Here is a 12140-nt window from a genome sequence, read left to right as displayed (position 1 = left end):
TGCATACGTTATGTTTGTGCACGATATAGTAGTAGGTACCTATATGTAGTATTGACTCGGAGGGTTATTTTTTTGGGTTGGCCGCTAACCCACAATCGTGGTCCTCTCCGCGAGCACGCCCCTCCAAGAGTACATTATAATATTTACGTCTATATAAGACGCACCCCGTCGACCAGAGGCCGAGTGCGTACCACAGCGCCGCGGCGAGATCGAATTTCCAGGTGGCAGAGGACCAGCCACCCCCCCCCCTCCCAACTTCCATCACCAAAAACAGCGGTGGAGGAGCAGTTGGAAATGCAGTGCGGGGGTGCTGAAACGGACGGTCGCGCGCAAAGGTCAACGCAAAGGTCCCCACGTACTACAGCTGAAAGGTGACGGTGCAGTAGTAGGGTAGGACACGTGTGTGAGAGTCTTTTATTGAAGGTGTAAGTATGACGGGACACGGCCTGCGGCGACGCGCCGGGGTGTCAAACTCAATTTTCGCCCTTGAAAAGAAACCTCCCGACGGTACGTACATGTGGTAGTGGGTGGGTATGTGTAGGGGATGTGTAGGGGAGGGGGTTGTACGTCGTGTGTGCGGACGATGTTCAAACGTTTGACGCGTGCAGTAAAACGTAATACGGAACAATATGATTCAAAGAAGCTTTTGAATATGCATACAACACAAAAAGTGAAAATCCGAGGCGTGCACACCCAATTTATCTGCTTTTTTAGTATATATATTACGTACTTATAATAATATATACAACATACGTTTGGGGTTGCCCAACCGTATTCTAAATTGACCTTTTCCGTTTTTTACGGCCTAAATTATATATATATTATATACACATCGTATACGTGCGCATAAAACAAAATGTAAATCTTGATGTTTAGTGGTCATACACCATCCTAGAGTAATATATATCCGCTGCCAAATCCGTTGAATATAATGAAGCTGCGTCTTCGTTCTCCTTCGAAACAATTCAATTGAAAAATATGCAGACTTTACGTTTTTATAGTCAACGATTGTTCGTTTGTTTTGTTTAGTTACTGGTTCGGAGTTAACATTAATTTATAATTATATACATTTTAAACAAGTCTGCAACAATGTCAAGAATAACAGTTATGAAAAAATCAAATAAATTACTCGTAAGACCCTACATTTAAATATTTGTTCGTTAATACATACAACAAATATAATTAAGTACTGAAAACGAATATAAAAGACGAGTTAAAAAAAAAAAAAAAATGTTTTATTGTTTATATATACGGCTCAACTGCTGAGGTTATTGTTGTTTCTTAAATACATCACAATTTAAACATTTAAACAAAATATTTTAAGTACAACATATGAAAGATTTAAGTTATTTAATTACATGTGGTATAATCTGTGTGCATATGTCATAATTTTTGTATCAGGTTCCTTTCATTAAAGAGTTGAAAAAGAAACGATGCCATCCCTAGGTTGGGTGCTAGTATTTCACATAGATTTTAGGTTAGCATCAGTCTATCCTTGGAGTCTTTCGCCGGGAGGTGTAAACTGTAGTTAAGGTGTTGCAAGAGGTGCATTTACGTTGTTCATTTTTGTTCAGTAGATGTTCGTCATTGTATAAAGTAAGAACAATTCTTAATTTATTCATTATGGTTTGATGTCTGTGCAGGAGTGTTCCTATGAGAGGGTCTCAGGGTGGTTAATTTTTTAAATATTATTATATTATTTATTTACAAAATAATTGTTTTCTTTTCATACAATTTATTGATTTGTTTAACTTGTGCATGCAATAATTGAGTTCTACGATTTTTAAAGTATACATTTATCAACAATATCTGCATGAGAAGTTATAAAATAGCCGCGTAAATAGTTATATAATTAATACAAAATTATGAGTGTATATTTTGTCTCCTTTTATTATAATTTTCAGTATAATTTATTTAATTATGTAGTTTAATTTAGTAATATTTGTACACTGCTTTTACTCCCTGCGCCACCATATTAAGCTTAATTTAAAGGCGTATGCAATTATTTTATTATTTCCTTTAATACTTTGAATCGTTTTATGTTAATCAAATAAGACATTTTCTTCAAAATCAAAAAAATGTATGTACCACAATAAGTATTGTGAAAATTATTTTGTGGTTTCATTTTAAGTTGTGACCCATTATTTCGTATAATTAATATGAGATTGTCGCTAAGTATATTTTTTGGAATCAAATTAAGTAACACGGCGTTATGGATAGACAATTTAGGTACATTTCGGTTGTGCGTTCGTTATCGTGTTATCTATTTCTGTAATGGTTGGTTTTGTTTGTGACAGTGCATCAAAGTAAGATTACAGGATATAAACTTACGTAACTGAAAATCAAGTTACTATTTAAATAGTTTTCATTTTTATGCCAGAATTAAAATTAAACAATGCTAATAAATATTATTAATTTAATATTATAATGTTATATTATACAATTCTGTTGTAAGGTATTCAGTACTTCTTTACCAATTTAGGAATGCCGGTCTCGCTGTACCTAACTAGAATTCAGTGATGAACTTGTCAACAGCAACAACTTCTATACACATTATAGCCTGTAGGCATGTCGAATCAAACTTTTGTATTCCTATGTCGTCACACGTTATACAGCGTTTAATTGGATAAGCGTTTCATAAAAGATTCTGTACATTTATATAATAACAATAATAATAATATGGACTTCTACGATACACGGTGACAAAAAACGCGACAACTACACAGATTATGAGGTCATGGTTTTCGGTTTCTTCTCGTTACTGCGACAAAGAATAATCACCGCGGTGGTCGTGTTGTACGTTCTTATCACGATGCCTCTCTTTCTTCTCATTGTTTTATTTCGTTTTTATTATTCCATTGCCACGTGTCCCAGGCCGCGCAGTTAGAATACTAGAGAGGGAATAATATTCTATTTAGTTTTTTTCTCGTCCTGGAAACCAGCAAAACGTTTCGTTAAAACACCGAATAATATACGTACCCACACATAAACCAGACGAATACCACCACCCGAGGGATTGAACGAATGTCGGAATATAAAAAACAACTCGTATAATAGCTACGTGCGTATCATATACGTATGTGGATATTGTATTTTTAGCGTTTTCACTCATATATTTGCGTATACATCTCGGAAACACGGTGTATAAGTATCGCGAACGTCTCTTGGTAATTTATGGACATTCTTCACATCACGACACACGTTCGTCGTACCTATAGGCACATATAAGTACGAGAGAGAGAAAGAGAGAAAGAGATAGAGGGAGAGGGAGACAGAGAGAGAGAGAGAGAGAGATAGAGAGAGAGAGAAAGAGAGAGAGAGAGAGCGAGGATGAGAGGGGGTGAGAGGAGGCCGGAGCGAGAGTGAGAGATACTGCAGGCGAGTATGTGTGAGTATATAAGTGGATATAATATACTTTCGAACGCGTTTTGCGAGGCACCAGGAATAATCAATACTAAAATGTTTATACAACTCGTTTCAATTCCAACTCGTGTTATATTATATACAGAGTAGGTTATTAGTTTCGAGGTAAAAAAAAATAAAAATAAAAATAATAAGAAAAAACATGACGGGTCGTCACAAATAACGAGATTCGGCGAGTTTGTTCGCTTTTTGAAACGTTGATGGTGTAGGGAAAAAAATAAGGTTAAAAACGCTGACGTTCTTGGAAAATATAATATTTAATAAGTGTAATGCGTCGTGTTCGTAGGTATAAGTTATTAAAAAACAACGGTTCGTTCGGTTAACGTTTAAGTATAATACACGTAGGTATACGTCTCTGCTAGTAACGAGCTGATATACATTTGTAGAAAAGGCCGAAAGACTTTTCCGGGGGTTCATATATTATCACAAAATATATTGCTATTTATAATTGATTATTCCATAAAGGAGTATGTATTTTACCTGTTGTGCTAAATATTTTTTTGTTTTCTCTTCTTGGTGATTATGTCATATGGTTTATACATAATATCAATAAATTATTTGCTAGAAAACGTTTGCGATAATTTACTGAATTATTAACCATTTATTTGTGTACCTACCTATGCAGATATAAAATACGTTTTAGGCTATTATAATATAATGATAACATAATAGAACCTTAAAGTTTGGACATTTAAACAGTGTTACGACATATTATACACTTGCAGTCAATAATACAGTCGATACAATAATAATATTATACCTTATAGCCATCGTAAAACTTTAGGGTTAAGATGATCTTTTATGTATTTTCCTATTTATAGTAAAAATCTTATTTCAAGTATTTCGTATATATTATAATAATGAGTTTTAAAAACGAAATAACATTTTACATATTTTTACATATTTCATCGATTTCTCAGTTATAGAACATAATGCTTTTTTTCCGATTGATACACTTATAATGTATTAATAAATCATTTTCAAACGACTTACTATTTAATATAATTTTTTCAACAAATGCATAAAATAATATGATAACTATCAGATGAACCAGGGGTTTCTAAACTACAGCCCTCGGGCTGCATCCGCTTTACAAACAAGTTTTATCCGGCCCTTTGAAGGACAGTGAATAATCTAAAAGTATTTTTTATATCCTAAATTTTTATCCTCCCATCATGATGTGTCAAATGTTGCATGTGTCAGGCTTCAGATATTATCACCTGAATTATAATCTAGTATACATTTTACAATTCAAAATAACATGGATTTTTATATTGGCTAACAAAAAGTTTTTAATTTTTTTCATACTGCCCTAAAATAAAAAAGTTTGGAATATTATGATATTTGTATTAAATTAGTCAGGCAATATTTCAAAAATTAATGTATCTGTATTCTAGTAACAAATATCAGGCAAAGTTTTAAAAACACAAAGATTTAATTTATACGTTCTTATAATAATCACATAACATTTTACTAAATTTATCATCTCATTTCTCGCAAATAGATTCCAGTTTTTTTTCAGCATATTCAAACAAATTCTAAAATTGTATCCTAGTTTCACTCGAAAAGTATTTTAATTCCACATTAAAAGTATTATCCATAATACAATTAATATGTTATATACTATAATGACGTTGTTATATTGTGTTATAATATTATTATTTAGAATATCATGCGTTAAAAAATATACTCTTTTAAATGAACAGAGGGAATTGTCATTGTTTTAAGAAAAATAATTGCTTTGAAATACACACGCACGGTGTCCAATCATAAATGTAAAATATCGTGTGTATTGTACTAACACGTGAAGACAATACAAAATAAAAATCTCAATTCAAAAAAGAGTTTATCTCCGAAAACAAATGTTTTATGAAGATAATATCTTCTGCCACTGTTTGGTCACACTGCTGCTGCAGTACATTATAATACGCGTATTAAAATGCATCAAAGTACGATAAAAATCTATTAATTTCGAGTGTGCCGAACCGGAAACGACGAAACCTGAAACGGCGATAAAAGTTGGTACCTACCGTAATATGCGCACATATTTTACGCCGGAAAACTATGGACCACGAATTCTGCCACCGATGTGATATTATGTGATATTATGTGATATATATATATTATATATATATCTGGAGGGGGGATTTATGCGAGTCTATTAAAAACGCCCGTCTCGCCAGAGGAGAGGTCCGCCCATCCAACCAAGCACTCATTGCTTGGCTACACCCCTCCACACCCCCTCCAAACGCACCACGGTGCCATTGTAGCAGTCAAACTGTATATTATTATAATATTTGAACACGCCTGACAGACTTCACGAGATAATATGGTGGCTACGACGGCGAAGCGAATCGGTTCTATACGTGTGTATATGATATCATGCTTATAATACATATATTATATATATATATATATATATGCAGTCGACGACGAATATACCGTTATTATTATTGTGATTATAATTATTGTTCGGCAAAGTCGCGGCGTGTCGTAGTATAATACACTCGGCATGAGAATCCGATTCAACGATCATTCGTTCTGTCAAGTGCACGGCCTCCACGTCACATAAATGTATACTTCGAGATTAGGTTTTAGACGGACCGAGACTCTTCTTTGAGGGGGATCAAAAATTTTCAAAATAACGATATCAAATAAGCACATGTTATATAATATATATATAAAAAATAACACTCTTATATTAGTGATTAGTGCACTCGTATACTATTATCACGTAAGGTCCGTCAAATCGTCAATAAGATACGTTACTTACACGCTTTCAAAGACTTATAAGTACAAAGTATTTATCTATTAATTGCGTATCAAATCGAATATGATTCAAAAACTTAAATAATAAACCTATAGAAATTCGTTTTTAAAATATATTTTTTTTTTTACATTTTGTTACCTGCTCACACAAGTTTTACTTCACGACCATGGCTTAAAAATACAAGGTTATTGCCCATGGCCAATATTATTATCAAACAATATAAAATGTCATCATAAGGGTACAGCTCATAGCTTAAGTATAGATCGTCTCCTTACGCTGCCATTTTAATTCCTGAACGTGATAATACGATATAGTGGAGGTACTATTGCAATAACCTTGTACATTTAAGCCAGGGTCAAAACTATATGCTGACACAGCTATACATTATGGTATTTGGGGGGGGGGAGGGGGGACAGATAGGCTTGTCTGTTCTCCTTAAATCCACCTCTGCACGAATGTGATATCAATGTTTTATCCAATGTACAACCATGGCGGTCGCGAACGCGGTGAACATACGATATTATATCGTAAACAGGAAGCTGTCAATTTTTATCATGTAGTCACGAGGCACTATAATATAATAATCGACGGATGAGGAATATAATATAAGATTCGATTCGTGAGTTCACGAAACGTCGTACTCATCATGTTTTACGGGACGACTTAAACCACTCTATCACGTTACCTATATATTATATGGACAAGACTGAATTACAAACGTCACCGAACAAACTATAACTCTTCCGGTATAAATGCATAATATTAAATACGGTTCACGGAAGACACCGTGTCCCGCGCCGTACATCCGCTTCACGCGTGGTACGTCAGTCGAGACTGAAGGTCTCCGAGGAGAATGGATTTCCGATTTTCGGTGTGAGCTTTTGAGTCCACCAGTCGAACACGAAACGCCGTTATAATAATATTACAGTGGTTTAGATCACAAGCAGTTTAATTAATGTCGCCGACCCCGGACAGCCGTGCATCGCGTTATATAGTTCATCGTTCTGATATCTCGTAGGTACACCTCGACGATAAACGTCAGTATGCGTTTCGACGGATTCGTTTACACGTCACATTATTATATTCATCTTCTCGCCGGTGTTTTATCACGTTTAATCCGATTACGATTACGGTACCGTGGATAATATTATAATATGCGCCGTGCGCATTTCGAGGCGGTGACCTATATTTTAAGCAACGAAAACTTGTAAAAACTAAGTGTGATTATGCCAACCATAGTCATGTAAAATTAAAATTAGAAATTAGAGCTTTCAAAAATGACGTTACAGTCGTAGTTTGAACAAGTAATTTTTGCTTTACGCGCTTAAAATAATGTGTAATCTAGTTAACAAACTCACGGTATTCGTGTGGTTTTACACGGTGGTTGATTTACGCGAATTAGAATAAACTTTTGACGGGCGGATTATTTGATTTGCGTGCATAATATAAACAAGCACGGATTGATGGTTATAAAAATAATAATAATGTTTGCAGCGGTTAATGTATATTATTAATTTTGACAATTTCGTTAATTGTAATTATATTCAAAGCACAGTGTTCATTGGGGGCACATGATATATACAAATAATGTATCAATTCAATTTGCACATTGGAAATCGTTACTATTACCAGCTCGGGAGAAAATCAAACAGAATTGCATCCTGACCGCATTAAATTAATTAGTTTAGTAAATAAATATATTTTGAAATGTCTAGTTAAATCAAAAATTATGCCTGTACATTTGAAAAAAAAATTATTCAATATGACGTAATGTGAACACATGCATTCAGTCTGTTTGTATATTGATCGTGCATTTTTTATGGTATATTTATCTGACACGTTTATGGATTACGAGCGAGTGCTTGCACGTGTGTTCCCATTAAAATATATTATACGTGGTGTTGTTTTTGTTTTTCGGAGGAAATAACAGCGAATCCAAACTGGTATGTCTCGACCGAAAGGTGTTATTGACAATCTCCCTCCAATATATTATTACAGTATTTTCGAGGGCATTAATTTATTGCTCTAGTAATGATTTTTGAAAAGGAACCGTGAGTTTACTTTAAGATTGTTCTCGCCATTACGTATAATATTCGTACGGGAATAATGTCGTTACTTCCAAATATCATAAGGTCAGTCACACCCATATTTCTGTAGCGGAATCAAGCGCTACACAGCAGCAATTGCACTAATCAATTATCACACTACAACTCGAGTATTTTTCTTTGGACAGTACTTTTTTCGTGATCGATAACTATAACGCTAAGGAAAACGAATGATGCGTAATAAAATAAATATTATAGCAGGGATTTGTCCATCGAGTGATCTGCGGTAGAAATTAAACACATCGATATACAAACATTTTTTGATTTAGGGACATTTATTGTGATTTCATAATTTTATAATTGTATATTCAATATTTTAATGGAGCTTTAGAGGGTTAACTTTAGAAATTAAAATGGGAACATATACTTTTTTTGCAAAGACAAAGCGAAGACATTTTTAAAATAAATTTTTCGTTCATGGAAAACACTAATTAATGCAAAACTCTATGCTTCAAGCTATTTCAAAAAAGTATAGGTTTTCATTTGAATTTTTAAAGTTGACTCTCTAAAGTCCTATTAAAATATTGTATACACAATTATAAAATTATGAAATCAAAATAAATGTTTCTAAATCAAAAAACTTTTGTATAATTTATTTTCTACTATTTTGAACATGTATATGATAAAATGGCTGTAACATAAATTTTGAATCACACTGAACCACTCATAAACTAATCGTTCAAATTTTGATTTACATTCTTCAAAAATTTGAAAAAAAAATATCTTCTGAATTATGAACCGTGAAAAAAGGAGGTTTTTAGTTGAAAAAAAAATGTTTGGATTGTCACAGGATTAACCTAAGTGGTACTAAAAATTGCATGTGGGGTGAACATGCATAAAAAGTCAACATGTACATGTAATAATATTATACTTAAATCGATTTCTAAAACCATAAAATATTCTCATTTTGGTTCCAGTATGATAGTCACAATAATTCAATTCTATTATATTTAATTATGCTTTGACATATATAAAAGAGCACTTGATAAGCTTTCACATTGTTACACCAGGATGTAACGATGAACGTGTGATGGACGTTTCGGAACGACGGTTGATTCACTCCTCAGCTCGTTTAGGAGTAATATTTCAAGTACAGAATACGGATTCGTATTAAAGTTGGTAGGAGCATTGATTGAAATGTCAACATTATAGAAACCGTATCTCGTACAAACGTTTATCGTATTATAATTATAATTATTCTTCGAGCTGAATATTATTCGTGTCGAAACAATTCAATATTATTCTACGTATAAGACGCATGCTTCCGAGTTCGTATTATTGCGTGAACGTATTAAATGTGATACTTCTAAGACCATTGACGTTTTTACTTATCCGCCGATCGACAATGACGTGTTAATATGAACAGGTATATATATTTTGTTCAAGTGAATCTCTAAAATAAAATTGAGATGATGAAGATGATAGTGGATATGTATCAATATTCAATAACCATCAACGATGAAAAGAAAAGAAACCAATTTAATACTATATGCATGCGATCAATTCAATAATACATATTATTATAACATAGTATAAAACCCTTTGTAAGATTGGCAATGTACAATACGAACACGTAAACCGACTAACTTATGTGCAGTTATTTTTAAAGGTTCGCCAAAACGTGTGTAAAACGTGTGGCTCAGATGGTAATTGTGTTTTTTTTTCATTTAACTTTGAGATATAAAAATGATAATTTTCTCGTTTAAAAATTGAACATCTCGAACTTTCATATCTAATGTGTACTTCTATACAGAGGATATAATATTTTCTACTGTGGTTATGTTATATACATATAAAAACGACTATTTGGCAAAAAAGTATATAAATGGAAAATACTTTTGATGTTTTTTTTCTTACCCATCTTAAAATATTTGATATAACAACAAAAAAATAAAAAAAATAGCCAAAAAAAATTTAATTTGTATTTATACAATATAATATTATGATAAGCACTTTAATAAAACAGTGGACAAATGTAGTATATATTTGTAATAATAGTTAAAAAGTTTTTTTTTTAAAATTTGTTTGTATATTTACAAATTGCAAGTTGAGTTAAATAGATTGTTATTCTTAAGTATTAAAAAAATAAGTAACGTTACATAATTTAAATTAAAGTATTGCTCATAGATTCAAAGTATTTTGACATCTAAAAATATTTCACTTAGATGACTGTTTAATAAATAAAAAATTCTAAATAAACCATAGAATACATAATACCACGATGAGAGTTAGTAAAGGTAATTTTTTAAGTTATTGACAAGTGTTTTTGTAGGTCGCCCTTTGTTTTTCACATAATGCACACTGTTTTTGTATATTTAAGATTCTGTGCGGAACGATGAATGTATTGATTTTGCAATGATGTGTGTTTTTTGCGTGTGTCTGTTTACGCCATGATAAACAGAAGAAAAATGTTTTGAATTTCCAACTTTCGTTGTGATTTGGAGATTGGATCTAGTTGGTACTTTTAGGAGGTCAAAATTCAAAATATTTTCTTAATAATTGGGAAACACAAGAATTTAAAAAGATGAATCATTAATATTGTACCCTATACTCAATGTTTTTGGCAAAAATTAAATCAACTTAGGTACCATAATTCTAATAGTAAAATAATTAACAAAGGGCTTTATAAATTTAATATGACCTTTGCTAACTTATATGATAAAATATACTTTTTAATATTGGGGTACCTCCACTCAGAATTTTTTTCATATACTATGATATAGCAGAGCCGTGCCTACTTTCAACCACACCTTTGTTGAATTGTTTTGGCTGTCGTGAAGTTCGGACTATTGAGAGCTAAATTCGAACTATTTCTTATTTTGTTATTGATTAATTTATCTTTTAAGGTTAAATTACAGTTTTTAGCCAATTATTTTTAACTGTCCAGAATTATTACAAATTTGACGTGTATACGCTTGATGTGTCTTTTAAAAAAAATGTTTGTCTAATTATCATTTCAATGAATGGTTTTTAAATAAGCTGAGCATTGATTTAATTGAGCTGCTGAGTTGCCGTAGTATAGGGCTATACATTGAATTTTAACATGTAAAACATAGGACGTACGGTTTATTTCATTATAAGATGCTGTAGTTAAAGGAGAACGGGTATCAACTATGTTTAATCTTACATGAAGTTTTTCGAATTTTTAACATAATATAAATTACAATATTATTAACCAGTATGCCCAAATTGATTACAATTTTGACTCACTAAGAGTGGTTTATTTTTGAAAAAAAACATCCTTTGAATGTTTTTGATCAAATTAAGTTGGTAGGTATTGTTTCCTTTGAGTAGATGAGTTTCTGTAGTTATATTGCAAATAATTTGTTTGAGGCATATTGTTCATTAGCCTCCTGGTTTATTGAGAAATGTGATTGATTGTAATGTGTTAGCTGCTGTGACTGGTGTGTTGTTATATATTTGAGGTATTTGTATGTACCACGGTTGTTTGTTAACGTCGTTTCGATTTTGTTCGTTATTAAGTTCGTGGGGATTTTTCGAAAACATAGATTTTAAGTAAACCTCGTGAGTAATTCAGATATGTTTTCCGAAATTGTTTCTTTTTATTAGTTTGGTACACTACAGAAATGTTCTATCACTTATAACTAATTAACTTTCAATATGACATTGCATTCTTCTCTATTTATGGTTCATATAAATCGTGTATAATATTATTATAATATTTTTTTTTTTTCTTCACACATAACCCTACAGTCCCAAAACCCTAGAGTACCACAACCTACCGCTAATGGCCTCAGTTGCCGAAGCTTAAAAATAATAAAATATATATATATAATTTCTTATTGTGCCTACATTCATTCAATCGTTGAAATTTGATAATT

The 12140-nt window shown here is 32.2% G+C and overlaps 1 protein-coding gene across 6 annotated transcripts in view; it reads left to right on the top strand.

The window, feature by feature from the left end:
- LOC111029930 overlaps positions 1-12140 on the top strand; it is a 194769-nt gene that overhangs the window by 140271 nt on the left and 42358 nt on the right. The window lies entirely within an intron of this gene.

Source organism: Myzus persicae, unplaced genomic scaffold (genome assembly GCF_001856785.1).
Source record: "Myzus persicae strain clone G006 unplaced genomic scaffold, MPER_G0061.0, whole genome shotgun sequence".
Lineage (NCBI taxonomy): Eukaryota > Metazoa > Arthropoda > Insecta > Hemiptera > Aphididae > Myzus > Myzus persicae.
The sequence above is the reverse complement of the archived record's forward strand: the minus strand, read 5'-3'. Positions and strand labels throughout refer to the sequence as shown.